Raw genomic sequence first — 18,011 nt, forward strand, 5'->3', positions numbered from 1 at the left:
TTCCGCCGCCGGCGCCGTCTTTCTGTGGCCCCTCACCTTTCCCACAAACAGAAGCGACGGAGACAGTGTTGCTGTATGAGCGAGCGAACCTCCCAGCTCGACCGTCGCGCCTAGGGGTTCCATCGCCGAATCCTCCACTAACCCAGCAGGTTAATTTGCCGCCAAACCCCGTCTCTTAGCATTTCTTCTTCTTACTCTGTAGACAACGAAAGAAAAACACGACTCCCAACTCTCAGGCATGCCATGAGGCAACCAGTATTATATATAAAAATTCCTTTAAAATTGGGGCGCTGCTACGCGTTGGCGGACGGATCTTTTTAAAAGATCCGCTGCATCGCGAGACGTTAGATATGGTGTATTGAGCGGTGAGCATCACCCTCTACCACTGAAACAAAGGTTGTGTTGCAGTAATTTTCTGCAACAAGAGTCATGCTGCAAAGCGACTGGCAATGAGGCAGCTATTTTAAGGGCCGGTGAACTTCACACTGAAGCAAGACCGTAATCGTAATTGTCCAACTGGACAAGAAAGTATGTACTGTACTAGGAAGAGTCAGGTTCCACCGTTATTCACGGGGTATGGAGGGAGCAATAGGAATGCCGGATTCAGCGTGGATCAGAGGCTTTAGAAAAACAAGGGACGGCGAACGCTTCCCCTGTTTCGCTGTATTCGGGACGGAAGATTTGGTTACAGATATGAAGAGGGCCAAGTGGGATTTTTTTTTTCTGTACAAATTATTGAAACCATGGTCAGGCAGGCCGGCAGTATTTGCTTGCTCTCTTTTATTATTAACCTAAGGTACCCTGATCAATACTGTAGGAGTATTGGCCATAACCCTGTATCAGTTGAGTGTGTTGCCCTTGAATATTTACCACGACAGCCAATGATTATTCGTTCATATTGTAACAGTTATTTCGTCCGGAGTGTCGTCCGCGGCAGGCTAATGGCCTGTTTAGCCTTCTGGTTGCAGAGGCTACGGCGTGCTAAATGGTATTGTTGCAGGCCTGGTACGCTCGACTTATCTCCCTCTTTTGTCCTTTTTTTTTTTGAAAAGGAGGATAACCCCCGGCCTCTGCATCAAGACGATGCATGCAATCATTTTTGTTCTTGGGTCTAGTTTTCCTTGGAATTAGTTTGCTGCACTTTTTTCTTCTCACAATTGCTTTCCTTGTCGTCTACTCAGACAAGCTTGAATTGTACTTACAAAGTTACAAGGGCGGCATCTTGATTGTTTATTTCCTTAGTTTCAGCTTATTTTCAATACGAGTCTTGTTAAGTTGAGTTGGATCCTATTCATTGACCACAAGCTAATGCAATGCCGTAAGAACAATAACAAGAATTAAACAATTGAACACTGACTGCCTCTATCAAACAGATGACAGGGAAATCGACGGGGAACTGAATTTAAGAAATATACATTTGTTGGAAAGGTAAATCAATGAGCAAGAAAACAACAGCAGTCTAGATTGCCACAATCTTCGGCTTTATTACATAATCATAATAATTCTTGTTTAACAAACTCAAGTCTTAAGCTGCTGAGGACCCCCAGCTAGCTTTACAGGCCAAGAAGCAAACAACACCACAACGGTAGGGATAACCAGTTGGCAAGGACAACTTACAGGAAAGTAGTAAAGAGATCTGGAGAAAAACCTTGAGAAACAACACTCGTGTAACAGAAACTGAACCAAAGTGAACCAAACCAACCTCCTGTAATCAAGCAGAGTGACAAACACAGCGTGATCACGACATCTAACTACGCACTGGGCCACTGCACGGCGCCGTATTTAACTACAACCTTGATCTGATCGGATTTTTGGCGCTTCTCATTCATTGTCTTTAATTGCTGCACTGCACGGTGCAATGCAGGGTTGTCTCTGTTACCTTCGAGCACCACCTCCTTAAGGCTTGTCAAATTGTCCATGCCTTCCAGTATCTTAGTATCTTTGTCCAGAAATCTCACCTGGAGTTTCTCGAGCTTTGACATTGATTTTTCCTCAAATCTGAGAACCTCCATAAAATGAATATCAAAGTTCAGGCATAGGTTCTTGAGCGCTGGGAAGTTGTGGGTAGTTTGTGCAACCAGCTCTGGAGCAACGTAGTAGTACGCCTCCAGGTGTATGCCCAGCAGATTTGGCAGCTTACATACTGGGCCAAACAGTTGGTCACCAACCAAGTATGTCCAAGAAAGGAAAAGCTCGGTAAGATAATTCAGTGACCCAGTCGGGCAATTTGCTAATGCCGGAGCCGATCCTAAGATATCCGAGGAGCCGCGGCGGGGGGTCGATTTCATGTATGAAGTCCAAATATTGTGGGTCCCCAAGAGGGTCGGTACGGTTGACCCAAGGATGATCAGTAATGTTGAGCCACCTGAGGGAATATATCTTGCCCAGGGACACAGCAAGATTTTTCCTAACATTCAGATCAAGGGGACCGCAGTCCACATCCATACGTAACTCTCTCACTTGTTGTAGGTTACCAAGCTCTTCGGCAACATCAGCATCACTTCCAAAAACTACTGCATTCACCGTCTGTAATGCCTTCATCCTACCCAGGCCCTTACTTGCTCTCCAAGACGTATAAAATATGGCATCCTTCTTGTTGAATTGGAGGTGTTCTAGTTTCTCTAGCTTTGTCACCGTTTCCGGTAGATCTTCAAGGTGTGTCTGACGTACATCAAGGGTCTCCAAATTTTCTAGGTCACCGACTTCCGGAGGCATCTCACTAATACTTGTTCCTTTCAAATTCAAGAACTTGAGAAGGTACATCCGGCAAACATGTCTCAAATGCTTGTTTTTTATGGCCGTGCAGTCTTCCAGGTCAAGTACCCTGAGCAGACTTAACTCACCTAGACGATCAAGCATCTTCATGTTATCTTTAGGGCCAAACATGCTCAGTGATCGGACATGCTCCATCTTCATCCCTTCGATGTCATTCTTCCTACCATGTGATGTTGCAATTTCAGTGGAGCAAGAGCCTTCGGATACTACCTCTCCACCATGGATGGATAGGCGGCGAATGCTACCGTAGGACATCCCTTCATAAGAGCCACCTACTAGGCTAACAAAATTAGCCTCCAGGGATTTGGACACCATGACCTCAAGGACCATGTCATGTACCTGACACGTCTCCACAGTCCCATCCCACCAGCTGACAATATCACCGGCCCGAACAATCATGTTCCTACTCAATAACTCATTATAATAGGCTTCTGCAGCCTCCATTAAGGTCAAGCCTCGAATCTCAGCAACTAGTCCTTCAGCTATCCATCTCTTCAAGAGCCGCTTCTTGGTGATTACATAATCCTCTGGGAAAATACTAAGGTACATTATGCAACCCTTGAGATAATAGTGCAAGTGGTTATAGCTGAGAGTAACTATTTTCCTCATGCCCTCAAGGGTAGGGTGGTTCTCCATTTGAGAACCAATTGACTTGCATATTCTTTCCCACATATCTTTGCTCTCCGGTGATTTGTAGCTCGCCAAGAGGTTGGCAATACTAATAATGGCCATTGGTAGCCCACCACATTTTCTTAAGATTTTGTCCATTTCACCTCTCAGATCATTGTGCAAAGTGTCGTTCTCTGAACCAAATGCTCTGCTGAGGAACAACTTCTTGGAGTCATTAAAATCAAGGGGTTTCATCTGATAAATGCGATCTCCATCAACACTAGCATCACCGCATGCTTCGGCTACACTCTCTATCCGAGTGGTCACAATGACCCTGCTGCCATTTTTGTTGTCTGGCAACTTCGGTCTGATTGTATCCCATGTTGCTACCGTCCATATATCATCGACAACAATGAGGTACCTAGTTTTATCATAGGAATTCCATAGTTAATTGCCTTTTTAATAAATCACGATTAATTGCATAAACACAACTACACAACGGCATATAAAAATACATGATATTACCTAACTCCTAATTTTCAAGACACGACTACAAAAGGGCATATAAAAAAGACATGATATTACCTAGCTCCTCATTTTCAAGACATGATAAAATCAATGTAGATTTTTTCTATATGTTTTTATTATTGTAATAATGTGATATTGTAAATGTTTCATGTTTTGCATTTTCTTACCATAGTAATAAAATATAGCTAGCAATATCCAACTATTGTAATAAGAGTTCAGCAGATCGATCGCCTGAAGATTTTTACATGCAATTTTGAAGACCCAATGATGATACTCTGTTAACTAAATTATTGGTGCGTCAAATTTTATGATTTCTGTACCCGGTCATCGACGTTAGATCAGCACACATTAAGAGTTTTGTGCATGACCATCTTTTATGGAATGTGTTCCATTTTTTACGGAATATGTATGTTTTCTAGGGAAACATTCCTTAGGCTTGAGTTTTCTTCCCAGGGACATACATGTACGTTAATGATGAAGTTTTGTTGACTGAAGGAAAATATGTATACCAAGAAAATATATATTATGATGATCTTACCGTACATACTAATGCATGGATCAATACTACAAACTAGACAGACGGAGTACTACACAGGCATCAAAGGGAGTTTCTAAGACGGCCGGCAAGGCAAACCCTATTCGTTGTGTGACACGGAGAATGTCGACCAAACACGCACCCTAGCAGGTATACAGGTGGCTCACTATTTTCTTTTTTTTTGTTCTTTCTCCTGCCATTTTTAAGAAGGTTATAGAACCATATTTGATTTTTTTTCTCCTTTCTGTTTCTTCTACCAGTTTTTATTTTCTGTTTATTTTTCATTTTATCCTTTAATTTTGTGTTCCACATTATAATTTGTGATTTTAAAAACCAATAACACGCTTTAAATTTGGGAATTTCTTTTTGGAAACTATGAATATTTGTAAATTCACAATTTTTTAGAACTGCTGAACATTTTTATAAATTCATGATTTTCAGAAACTTTTCTAAATCCATAAATTATTTTTAATTCATCTATATTTTTTGAAATTTATGAACATTTTCAAATTCATGAAATCATTGTGAATTCATCATTATTTTTTAGTTTCTTGATTTTTTTCTAAAATCTAGACACATTTTAAAAATCATGAACACGTTCTAAAATTCATGGACTTCTTCCAAATTCGTGAATATTTTCTCAAATCTTGAACTCTCTAACAAAAATGGGGACATTTAAAATTCAAAATAAAGCGACAAATATTTTCCCAAATTCGTGAACATTTGTGGAAATTTAGGAAAAATCATACATAAACATTTTTAGATTCAGGAGAATTTTAAAAAATTAGCAAACATGTTATAAATTAATAAACATTTTTGAAATTAGGGAACAATTTTTCATCTTTGCAAACATTTAAAATTTTGCAGACATTTTTTTAAAATGCGGGACATTTTTTTATATTTTGTACCAACTTTTTTATAGGTCCTCAACATTTTCTATTGTTTGCAATATTTTATATTTTTTCCTCTGTTTTTCAGTTTTCCTATCTTTTTAGTTTTGTTTTCATTCACTTCTTCGAAATTCCCAACTAGGTAGGCTAACCTTCCAGCCAAAGCCAGCATTGCTTGAGTTGTGTGTTTGTTCACCCTCTGCTTACCACAAAATAGGCTATTTGAGTTGGGTTTTCTTGCGCCTATATCTCGGAAAGGTCAAGGCAGAAAAGTCTGTGTCGAAAACTAGATCTTTCCGACGCAGGCGAGCAGATAGGCCTACCTTGAAAACATTTGCAAGCGGACCAAAGAAGAGGCCCATCTCACATACCAAAACTATTAGTGGATGTCTTCTATCTAGGCCCATCTCAGATAGATGGGCATTATATAAGCCTCAGCAGGGAAACCCTAACTCTTGATCCTCTTTCCTTCTGTTCTATTTCACCCTCACTCCCTCTAGCGAGGCCGGCCATACTCCCCCCCCCCCCTAGCTGAAGTCTATTGACCATAAGACACTTGTATGAGGGTGGTTGGTTCAGTACATATGGCATTATTATCCATTCTTATTTATTATATGCAACATTATCCTAATCTCGCGTGACAAACAATTACCTTACAATGATTAGAGATGCTATAATAAATTCAGTTTTTGGCTTTCTCTTCTGGGAGACATACCTGACTCTCTTCTCCATGGCCATGCAAGTGTCCACCCAAAGACTAAATGAAAATTTTGGTATGTGCCACTCTCCAGTTTTGATATTACATGGCTGCCACTAGAATTTCATGTATTGTGTATGTGCCACTAACGCTTGCGAAGAATTTTTCACAAGACCCAGCGCGACTTGCTGTGAGGTTAGCCACTTGTTGCGGCCTTGCGGGTTTTAGTATGATTTGTGGGGTTTATGTTTATATGATTTGCGGGTTTATGTTTATATGGTAGCCGTAACTTGTTTATGTCCATATGATTTGCGGGTTTTATCTTATATCTTGATCCCATAAATGACAAGCTATACACACTTCCCTTTTCTTTCATTGATTATTGTGTGAGAACTTTGAGATAGGTTAAACTTAATAGACAAAATGATAAATTAAACAACTAAGTAATATGTAGATATATAGCTTGTGTGTGTTTATATGTAGTACCTCTTGTCCTTGAGAAGCTCCTTGAGCATCCTGGTGAGGTCGCTTTCATCCTTGTCGTCGACGCCATGAAGGGGGTTCTCTTCCTTGATGCCTTGTGCATTCTCTGCTTTCGCCTGCACGATCTGTCGAAGAATGCGCCTCAGCAATCCCTCGAGATCCTTGGTGCCGCCGAACGCCTGGGACACGGACACTTGCGCTTGGTGTGGGAACTCCACCTCCAGCTTCCGGCACACCTCTATCGCCAGTGTGGTCTTCCCGAGTCCACCAAATCCAACGATGGAGAACACCTTGAGATTCTTGTCACCCACCGCCCTCACCATGTTGGACAGTTTATCAGCCTGCTCCGTGATGCCGACGAGATGGTCAGGGTCGTTTGCTGCCGGCCGGCCGAGCGCATGGCGGAGCACGGGGGTAGGAGCGGCTATAGAAGAAGTAGTGCATCGCAGTAGCGCCTCACGGCTGACGCCGTAACGCGCATGGCGCTCACTGATCACGACGGCACGGGCGCGGAGCTCCTGGATCTCACGAGCCAACCGACGGCGAGGGAAGAGCGTCGCGAGGACGCGCTTGGACCAGACGAGGAAGCGGTCTCTCGGCCGGCACCGGATGCGGAGGATGTAGAGGTGCACGCAGTCCTCGGCGTCGTAGGCAAGCTCGCGGACCTGCTTCATCCACACCCGGATGAAGTGGTCAACGGCGCCCTCCTCGGCGTCGGACAGCATGCGGAGGATGGCGTTCATGGTGTCCAGCTCGTCGCTGAGCTCAGCCACCTGCCCTCCGACGCCGCGGAGCTGCTGGTACTCCTCGCCCACAAACTGCCCGACGATGGAGACAAGCTGCGTTGCGGCCTCCATTCTCCCTCTCTCGATTCTCTGGACTCTTTGGAAGGGTGGATATGGCTGGATCGGAGATGGGGAGAACATAGAAAAGGGAGAAAAGACGAGCCGTTGGCTGACACCAGTGCATTATATTCTGAAGCAACTTGCATCACCAACAGCCATGGCCAGCTAGAACGCACATCATCGACCTAAAATATAGTCTTATTTCGAACGACTCGGCTTATGAGTTGACTTCCCAATGGGAAGAAAAGTGTACCTTACCAACCGAATATTTATTAGGTTTCAATCTACAATTTCAAATCTCGATCTTGTTCAGATTGCACTATGAACCCAGAAAACCTTTCACAATAGAGGTAATATCATCGGGAGTCATACAACTTGCGCTCGATGTTCAGTTTGGTGTTAGAACTTTGAAAATACGGAATTGCAGTCACTCAACTTGACTCAAGCGTGCACATAGGGTCACAAGATACACACACAGGCGTATTGGTGTGTATGACCCCATCTATCATTGACTGGACGTGCTCGACCGAGGTTTTATTGCACAAAACACCCTTGCAATTTTTTATTCATGGGAAAGCTGACCACCGTGATATATTTTTTGCACAAAACCACTTCATGTTTTTTATCTGCAGGGAAGTCAAACATTGTACTGCGAAAATTAACGCTAAAACATGGGGCGCACCAAGGACTCAACACAATACCCGGGACTACCACATTAGCATGTCTAGCCACTACACGGATCGCATTCAAATGCCTGATGAGGATAAAAAGTCTATATGTACTGGTACATGTCCCACCTGTTATTATATTATAGAATGGAAATTAACATAAATAAGTGTAGCTATCAAGTCTTGAACTCACGACCAGAGGCTAGCCCAAAAAACGACCCCAATATGCACCTGCATATGTCCACAATCCATAACTAGCGAGATATGCATTTAAATTTCATTTTTTTAGTGAAGGATATGAATTTAATAGGACAGAGGCCCTCGTGCAGCCCATTTCGCACCTGTTCGTCTTTTTAGAAATATGTAGATAGTATGTAAATTATAATTTCTGTAATAAAAATAATCATTAAAATATTTGTGTGTTATAAAAATTGTACATACAAATGAATAACCTACTTTCAAAAAACAGTATATATTATTTAAAAAATGTTTCCATATATAAATTAATATTTATGATTTATAAAAAATGTTTGTATGTTAAACAAATATTCATAATATAAAATGTAAACTGTTGATATGAATATTGAATCATGTATGATATTTAAGTTATATATTTTTAAATGGGCCATACCATCTGCAGCCCATTTGAACTGCACATTTTTTCTCATCATGTAGATATAATGTTGTCATCCATAGCAGACATCCAAACTTGATGGTTGGAGTGGCTAGACTCACTAATGTTGCTAGAGCGTGACGCGTGTTTGAGACCTTGCGCGCATGAATTTTAGGCATTAATTGTTGCAGTACAGTGCTCTGCTTTTTTGCAAATAAAAAAACGCGAGGGGTATTCTTATAAAAATGCGTCATAGTGATCGGCTTTTTCGTGAATAAAATATACAAGGGTGTTCTTTGCAAAAATGCATCTGCTGAGTGACAGACAGGTGGGGCCTATACACGGATATGCACGCAAAGGTATTTTGTGACCGCATGTGCACGCTTGAGTCAAGTTATGTGACTACAATTCCGTATTTTTAAAGTTCTAGCACCAAACTGAACATCAAACGCAAGTTCTATAACTACCGGTGATATGAGAAACTCAAAACGGTGCCCGGGCTCATCTGCTCCCTCTCAGCAAAAAATTCAAAATAATACTAGAAAAATTCAAAAAATTCCAAATTTTTTTGTGGTGGTAGATAATTTGACGCGTGAGGTGCGCCCCAAAATTCAACTTATTTGGACATCTGAGCAGCTCTCGGCAAAAAAGACAAATCGGGGTCAAAACAGTGCGTGAACAGTACACATTTTTACAGACCCTGATTTTGTCTTTTTTACCAAGAGCTGCTCAGATGCTCAAATGAGTTGAATTTCGGGGCGCACCTCACGCGTCAAATTATCTACCACCACAAAAAAATTTGGAATTTTTTGAATTTTTCTAGTATTTTTTTTGAATTTTTTCTATGCGGGGGTGCCGATTAGCCGCACCCCCGGTGATATTACCTACCTCTTCACAATACTTCACACCTTTTTAATTAACTGCTTTTCACCTCAGTTTTGTCAGTCATCGCCTTTTTTTTTACTAATGGTTTTTTAGTTGAATTTTACTCATAGTTTTGTTAGTCATCAGGGTCATCAGATTTTTTTGTTGTCTCCTCTTTCCATATGACTGAACTTAAGACATGCATCAACTATAATATCAGATTGCTCACTAAACTATGCCCGATTTACTAGAATCTTTAAACTATTTTGTACAGTTTAAATTTTGGACCAAAAATTTGAACTTAAAACTAAAACAGCAAGTTCCGCTCATACTATATGTCATTTCAGTTCATGTTTTATGAGATTGGTCAATGTAATATGTTTGATTTACTGTAATTGTTTCGTTATTATTTCGGCAACATAATAAAAATTTGAATAGCACAGAAATATTGAAAAAAATGTGTAGTAGATCAAGCGTAATCCGTAACAATGTGGTAAAATCTGAGCTAAAACTTACATACAGTTCGAGAGAATGTTTTAGTTTCCAGTTCAAATTTTGGGTTCAAAATTCAAAGAACACATAAAAGTTTTTCAATTCAGTCAAAAGATGGTAATAATTTGCTAAAGTTAATATACCATTTGAGAAAATTGTTGCTTTAATTTCAATTTGTAAATTTGATTTAAAAATATAAAGTCCACTTAAAATATGAGAAAAATCTAGTAAAATAAAAAATAAGTCAATACATAAATTTGTAATATTTTTGCAAATTTGAAAACTTTCGCCAAATTAGTGAATTATTTTTCAAATCCATGAATATTTTTTAAATGCATTAATATATTAGAATCCACAAAAAAATTAAAAATTATGAAAAAAAAAATCTAAATCCACGAACTTTTTCCAAATCTGTGATGAACTTTCAAATTCATGATTTTGTTTTCAAAATCGATGAACTTTTCTAAAATACGTGAACTTTTTTGAATTTACAAACTTTCAGAAATCCTTTAGCTTTTTTTGAACTCATGAAATTTTTTGAATTCATTATTTTATATTTTGCATTCTGTTCAACCGGTCAACCATTGATCGTGCGAACCTGGTGGATGCGTCCTGGCGAGCGACCACGTCGCGTGTGATGGGTCGGCCCATGATTGTGGAGCGCGTGGGCGCCAGTTGGCTCTCCCAGCGCCTGAAGCACTGAGAGGAGCTTTCTAAACTAACCGAAGCTCTCTTTCGATTCATTTGAGCCTAGACGAACAAATCCTCCAACTTCAGCCCAAACCATATGTCGGCTTTTGTTTGGGCACATCTTGCTCGTGCTAGTGCCCTCTCTCTCTCTCTCTCTCTCTCTCTCTCTCTCTCTCTCTCTCTAAGATCTGATTACCATCGGTGATCCTAAAGAAAAATAAGGGATCCTCCTTTTCAAAGTAAGCAAATATATGAATTTATAAGGGATCTCCATTGTGATACCTTTGAAAATGCAACTATTTCGAATCATATTCCACTTACAAAAACCATGTATGATTAGATGTACAGTCATTGGGTTTATGCTCCTGTGACTTACACACCACATGCTTGCAAAAGCTACACACCCTATGTGGTTAATACCACTTTCTTCATAGGACCCATGGGTGGAAGGTTGAAATCTCCGCATAGTGTGTAGTTGCAGAGGTCGGGAACACAGTAGGACACCCAGTCACACATGGCACCTTCTTTGCATTTTGCCCTACCCCTTTGGTTATACCAGTCACTGCATGAGCTGCTGCAAGTGTCAGGACTACATATGATGTTGTCAATGGTGGGATGATAAATGGTTGGCAACCTTTCCAATCTTCCATGTCCGAAAAGCATCTGTGTGAAAAACACCCATTATTACTATAATTTTCTATGATGGATCGCTAGAGCAAGTTGTTGCATGAATACACTATACCTGATGGTAGCATGAAGAAAGTGAGGGTCATGAGTAGCGTAAGTGTTGCCCTCATCTTGGTAATGTTGTGGTGTTTATACGAGTTGGTGATAGTTGTCTTGGTAGATTGTGATGGAGAAATTATGCAATGGCAATCATTATATAATGAATGAGATATGAATGGTTGCTGATGTAATTGAGAAATTCATTGAGTAATAAAATGGTGACAAATTAATGGCAATTAAATGCATTAAATTTTCTCTAGATACACATATACCAAAAATCTAGTTAATGAATTGTAGTATAGCAAGGAAGTGCAAGTTTAGACCTAGATCCTAGTTCTCAGGCTAGGTAGTTTTGCACTAAACAATAGGAAAAGGCCTACCTTTTGCACACAAAATTTAAATTGCCTTGATTGATATGAAAGACATGGATCTAACTCCTTTAATCTATGTGACATTGTTTTTCCTAACAGGTGTTCAAGATAGGGCTTTAATGTTCCACTTCCTTTTCTACCTTTTCTAAGTAAAATGTGTCTTGATGAAACCTAAATAGCTGGTTCTATTTACGTTTAACGTGTTTAAGACATGTCTTATAAAATGTGTTGAGGGATATGGTGTGGTAATATAGCATGTTCATCAGCTGGCATATCTTCAAAATTCTATAAATTTTTAATGTCTCGCTAGGTGACCTATTTATATCTTTGGTGGTTTGGTAAGACCAAATAGTAATTTCAGGAATTTCAATGTATATATAGGCCAGGGCAAGAAATTTGAGGGTGCATTTTGAGTTTATTATAACTATGGCAACACCAGATGAAGGAAATATGCCCTAGAGGCAAAAATAAAGTTGTCATTTTATATTTCTTTATATCATGATAAATGTCTATTATTCATGCTAGAATTGTATTAATCGGAAACTTGATACATGTGTCACTACAGGAATCAGGAACTTTGCCGCCAGCCATGGCAGACGGCAAAGGCATGCATGGCGCACGGCAAAGACCTTTGCCGTCAGCCTGCAGACGGCAACACGTCCGGCTGAACAGGCTAGAACAAAGGCTTCTTTGCCGTCTGCTGGCTGACGGCAAAGATGCAAAGGTCTTTGCCATCGGCCAGCGGATGGCAAAGAGCCTGGACGGCACACGTGTCAGCTTAGGTCCGTTAAGGGGTTAACGGCGTGCTTTGCCGTCCGCCAGCGGACGACAAAGACCTTTGCGTATTTGTCGTCTACCAGTGGACGACAAAAGAACATTGATTATTTGCCGTCAGCCAGCGGACCACATAGCATGCCACGTGGTAGCACCTAGGGGGCTGGCCTATTTGGTAGCCAGCTGACGACAAATATTCAATGTTCTTTGTCGTGCGCTGGATGACGGCAAAGCATCCAAATAGCCAGCCTACTGCCCCCAGGTTACACAGGTAGCTGACACGTGGCATGTTTGCCGTCCACTGGCAGACGGCCCAGCGGACGGCAAAGAGTCTATATAGCCCTTGTTTTTTCTGTTTTTTCTTAAATTTATTCAATTTGATAGAATTTCACACACACACACACACATACACACACATATGAAAATACTTTCGACAAGTATACCAACACATATACATACCAAATCATATCCCTGCCATATGCATATGATCATCCAACACATATACATAGCAAATGGTTTCATCCAACACATATACATAGCCAACAAACACAACAACAAGCATACAATGGTTTCATCCATACATACATATATAGGTAGCAAGTTTGACATTGTTCATCCTATAAAATCAAAACAAGAAGGAAGCACCCCAAAGACACATCAATTGTTCCTAGCCGTGTGCAGTGACCACCTCCACAGTTTACGCCTCCGGTCATATTCTCGCGGTGCTTAGGCGAAGCCCTGTGTGGATCACATCACCATCACCACGCCGTCGTGCTGACGGAACTCATCTACTTCCTCGACCCTCTACTGGATCAAGAGCTCGAGGGACGTCATCGCGCTGAACGTGTGCAGAACTCGGATGTGCCGTACGTTCGGTACTCGATCGGTTGGAACGAGAAGACGTTCAACTACATCAACCGCGTTAAGAAAATGCTTCCGCTTTCGGTCTACGAGGGTACGTGGACACACTCTCCCCCTCGCCCTTCTATGCATCTCCTAGATAGATCTTGCGTGACCGTAGGAATTTTTTTGAAATTGCATGCTACGTTCCCCTACAACTGTATGGTAGGATGACCATTGTCTTAATGTATTCCAAAGCTTCTGTAAGCAAGATGCTATCCTACAAAGTGATCTTTAAAAGAACACACCTATATAAGCCCAAATGCTGGTCACAGTCTATGAGATTGTGGTGATCTCTAGTAAGCTCATGAATAGGCGAGGAGTTTTACTTATATGCTCCACCCAAGGGGTCAGCCTTCGGCAGCCCACAACATACACATGTTCAAGAAGATACCCTAGGCCTCGTGTACGTATGCCATCTCGTACGTACTACGTATGCTATCTTTGTATATACAATATACACCGTGAAAAAATTACTTATGGCAATTGAAAGTTGAAACTTGTATAGTGGCAGTTGAAATATGGGGGGTTGCGGTTGAATTTTGGGAGAAATTTAGACTTAATACTAAGAGCATCTACAACCGGTCGCCCCAAACCCGCATCATATTCCCTGGTGAGCTGCCAGGTCATTGAGCGGTCACGAAATTTCGACCAAGACGGGTGCCTCAATCGGGCCTCAAAAGACGGGCTGGTGGGCACCCTCATATCTAGCTCAAATATGGGGCGCCCGGGTGCGCCCGCCACATCGAGCACATCCCACGCTGGCTCACCCGACCCCACATATATTCCTCCTCATCCGCTCGGCGGACCAAACCCTATATACTTCACACTCCACTCCCCTCCACTCCTTTCGTCACCCAAGCTCATCTCTGGCAATCTCTGGCTATCTCCGGCATGGCAGGAAGCATATCTGGCTCCGACCAGCCCGGATCCATCGACTAGGGCGTCACCCCGTGCAGGTTGGAGGAGGCAATGGCGGTCCTCATTGCACTCCATCACTCAGAGGACATCTCCCGCCGATGGTAGGATCTGTCTGGCGCGACTCCATAGCGTCGGGTGCTTATGTCCTCTGGGGCTAGATCATCGCGGTCGTCCCGACACCCTGAAAACCACTCCTTCCCCATCACCGATCGAGCGAACTATGAGTCACACCGGGCCAGGTGTGTCCATCGTGGGAAGGAGAGGACAAGGGCCGCCGAGGCCCGTATCACGGTGGAAATGGCACCCACGGACGAGGCTGATGCGGCCGTGCAGGCAGTCGCAGCGGAGAAAGCCATCTGCGCACGCATTGTGAAGAAATGACAGAGGAGGAACACGTGCTCCCTCGCTAGAGAGGAAATTCGGTCGGTCTGTGCCATGGCCACACTGCCATCAAAGGAGGAGAAGAAGGACAACTCCGGCGATGAGCAGACCCGGCTCGATTCCTACTGCGTCTTTGAGTGGTACCTCCACGAGAAGGATGGCAAGGGCGTCAGGAAGGGCAAGGGCGGCCGTGGATGATCTCCACCATAGCCAAACATGCCATGCTTTGGTAGTCCGATGGCATGCTTACACTAGTAGAAAAAGCCCCACTCGTACCGGTTCGTGAGGGCCTTTAGTCCCGGTTCTAGTACCGGGACTAAAGCCCCTACACGTGGCCGCTATCTGGAGCTCCACCTTTAGTCCCAGTTGGTAACACTAGGACTAAAGGTATTTTTACGATTTTTTTTATTTTTTTCCAGGATTTTTAAATTTAATCTCTAATCACCCCTCATCACTGCCCAATTTAACCTCTAATCTCTAATCACCCCTCATCATCCCAAATCATCTAACTTCCTGGCCGGTCACCCGTCCTCTCACTACTCCAGCCTGAGCATGCTTAACCTCCAGGTTCTATTCCTCCTCGTTTTCAAGTCTGCACTTGCTGTTTTCGTGACAATAGTAAGATGTCAATCCTATTAACCCTCAGGAGTTTAGCTTGAGCATGAAGTCACACATTTCACTGTTTGAGTTTGAAACTATTATTCTAAAAAACAATAATTATTTAGTAACACTAATATTTCTTGAATAATAAGTTTGACAATAGTTTGACTATAGTTTGACCACAGTTTGACCAGATTTGAACAAATTCAAAAAAACTAAAAATAATTATTTAGTAACACTAATATTCTTGAATAATTATTTAGTAACACTAATATTTCTTGAATAATAAGTTTGACCATAGTTTGACTATAGTTTGAGCACAGTTTGACCACAGTTTGAACAGATTTGACCAAAATTCAAAAAAACTGAAATAATTATTTAGTAACACTAATATTCTTGAATAATTATGTAGTAACACTAATACTTATTGTATAAGTAGTTTGACCATAGTTTGATCAGATTTAACGAAAATTCAAAAAAAAGAAATTTGAGCATAACTTTTTTCCTTTAAGAATTTGAGGATTCTAAATAATTGCAAACAGGCCATAGGCCGTCAAAATCGGATGCGCATTTTTGTGCTGATTTTTTTGATATATTATGCGGGTTTTTTCGACATCGTATGCAAAAGATATGGCCGTTTTACATTTTCATAACACTTTTTTGCAAAACATGTCCAAATTTAAGTTTTTTAATTTTCCTAACTAATAGATGTAGTAACATAACTACATATCAAAGGATTTTAATTTTTGAAGTTTTTATCATTTTCTTTTTCTTTTTACAAAACTGAAAAGGCGATCCAGGGGGTGGGTGGGTGGGTGTAGAGTTTGAAAATGGGCCCTTACACCACCCTTTAGTCCCGGTTCGTGTCTCAAAACGGGACTAAAGGCATTGTCTCAAACCGGGACTAAAGGGCTCATTTGAACCCGGACTAATGCCTTTAGTCCCGGTTTGAGACACGGACCGGGACTAATGCCCCCATGGGTACCGGTTCGTGACTGAACCGGGACTAAGAGCATTACTAGTAGAACCCTCAAACCCTCAAACCCTTATAGCAGTTTAAGGGTTGAGAAGTGCCAGTTTTTGACACTTTTAAGGGTTGAAAAACAGGGGCAAAGACTAGAACCCTCAAACCCAACCCGTAAACTGCTTTAAGGGTTGGATTTGAGGGTTCTAGTCTTTGCCTCAACCCCAACCTTTAAAACTCTCATTTCATATAGCACACATTTCATCACATTTCATCATATGGCATATCACAAATTCCATCACAATTGACATAAAACAATAATCATTCTAGTTATTATTACAACACCGAATAAAACAATAATCATTCAAATTATTACAACAATGTTTGAGCAAATTACACTAATTGTTCAAATCAAATAGGACATAGAAAAGTAAAACAAAGATACATCATGGGCCAATGCGCCGCCCATCCAACTGCCAGTGGTGCTCTACTAGATCATCCCGGAGCCGACCACGGGTACCAACATTGTCATAGAAACAGGGGAGGTTTAACCCTCTCTCATCCTCTAGGATCATGTTGTGTAGAATCACACAACATTTCATGATGTTCATCAAGGTTTTTTTGTCCCAAAACCGGGCTGGACCACGAAATATGGCAAACCTTGCTTGCAAAACACCGAAAGCTCTCTCAATATCCTTGCGGGCTGCCTCTTGTGCCTTGGTAAAATGAGCTTCTTTTCTTGTCAAGGGCACCCCATTTTTCTCCTTGATGGACTTCACAAGAGTTGCCCATTCGGGATAGATGCCATCGGTGAGATAGTATCCCATTGAGTACTCATTGTCCATGATTTTGTAGTTGCAAGCTGGAGCATCCCCAGAAATTAATCTTTTGAACAAAGGAGATCTATTGAGGATATTGATATCATTGAGTGTTCCCGGCAACCCAAAAAATGCATGCCAAATCCATGTGTCCTGAGATGCTACGGCCTCAAGCACAATGGTAGCATCACGGCTTTTACCGCAATACATTCCGTGCCATGCCTTTGGGCAATTTTTCCACCTCCAATGCATGCAATCAAGACTACCTAGCATCCCCGGCCATCCCCTTTTTTCATTCATTTCCATTAATCTCTTTGTATCTTCCTCGTTTGGTGCCCGAAGATACTGCTCACCATACAACCGGATGACCAACTTGGCAAACCTACGGACTGACTCCGTGGTTGTATCTTGCCCAATGCGAAGATACTCGTTGGTATAATCTGCGGGTATGCCGTAAGCGAGTACCCACATTGCCGCCGATATCTTTTGATATGCACTAAACCCCATGATACCAGCGGCGGATCTACGACGTTTAAAGTAATATGAGGCGGCCTCACAATCGGTGACAATCTTCACAAACAAACTACGCCGCATTTGGTACCTTCTGCGGAAAAGACGAGGAGGGTACGTAGGTACCTCGGAGAAGTAGTCTTCCATCAAATGTTCGTGTCCGAGAGCGCGGTTCCGGAAGATGGTGACTCGCCCCATCTTCGACCCTCTCCTCTGATCCGTCAGCTTCACGCGGTTTTCAAAGGATTGCACGTCGATGAGGAGGCTCATCATCTCGACGTCATCGTCTTGCAACAACTCATCGATGTCCATCGTCGGATGACGACCAACCCAACGAATCGGACAACGAGTCCATGT

At 41.9% G+C, this 18,011-nt stretch overlaps 1 pseudogene; it reads right to left on the reverse strand.

Moving 5' to 3' along the window:
• Positions 1 to 1,460: 1,460 nt before the first annotated feature.
• Positions 1,461 to 7,388, reverse strand: LOC123042760 (disease resistance protein Pik-2-like; annotated as a pseudogene).
• Between the last annotated feature and the right edge of the window lie 10,623 nt (positions 7,389 to 18,011).

The sequence above is a fragment of the Triticum aestivum genome, chromosome 2B, assembly GCF_018294505.1.
Source record: "Triticum aestivum cultivar Chinese Spring chromosome 2B, IWGSC CS RefSeq v2.1, whole genome shotgun sequence".
Taxonomy (NCBI): domain Eukaryota; kingdom Viridiplantae; phylum Streptophyta; class Magnoliopsida; order Poales; family Poaceae; genus Triticum; species Triticum aestivum.